The following is a 267-nucleotide window of genomic DNA, read 5'->3' as shown; positions in this document are numbered from 1 at the left end:
TTCCCCTCTTCTGCCACACCCACCCACCAACCAGAAAAATGCTCGGTAACTCTTCCTGCCCTTTAAGAACAGGGCCACACGGAAATTGAACGACTAAACGTGCCCTCTGGGTTTCCCCGTCACCATAGCAACTGGAGCAGGAAGGGGCGGGCTCCATCGTCTTACGTCCTGCTCGCCGCGTGCGCCAGGCGCTTTAGTGCGGGGGTGCGGACTTCTAGGGTTGAGCGGCTTTCTCAGCTTGGGGTTGGAGCCGGAGCCGGAGCCGGA

Source organism: Ursus maritimus, unplaced genomic scaffold (genome assembly GCF_017311325.1).
Source record: "Ursus maritimus isolate PB19 unplaced genomic scaffold, ASM1731132v1 scaffold_1, whole genome shotgun sequence".
In the NCBI taxonomy this organism is placed as follows: domain Eukaryota; kingdom Metazoa; phylum Chordata; class Mammalia; order Carnivora; family Ursidae; genus Ursus; species Ursus maritimus.
This window is presented reverse-complemented; position numbering follows the sequence as displayed.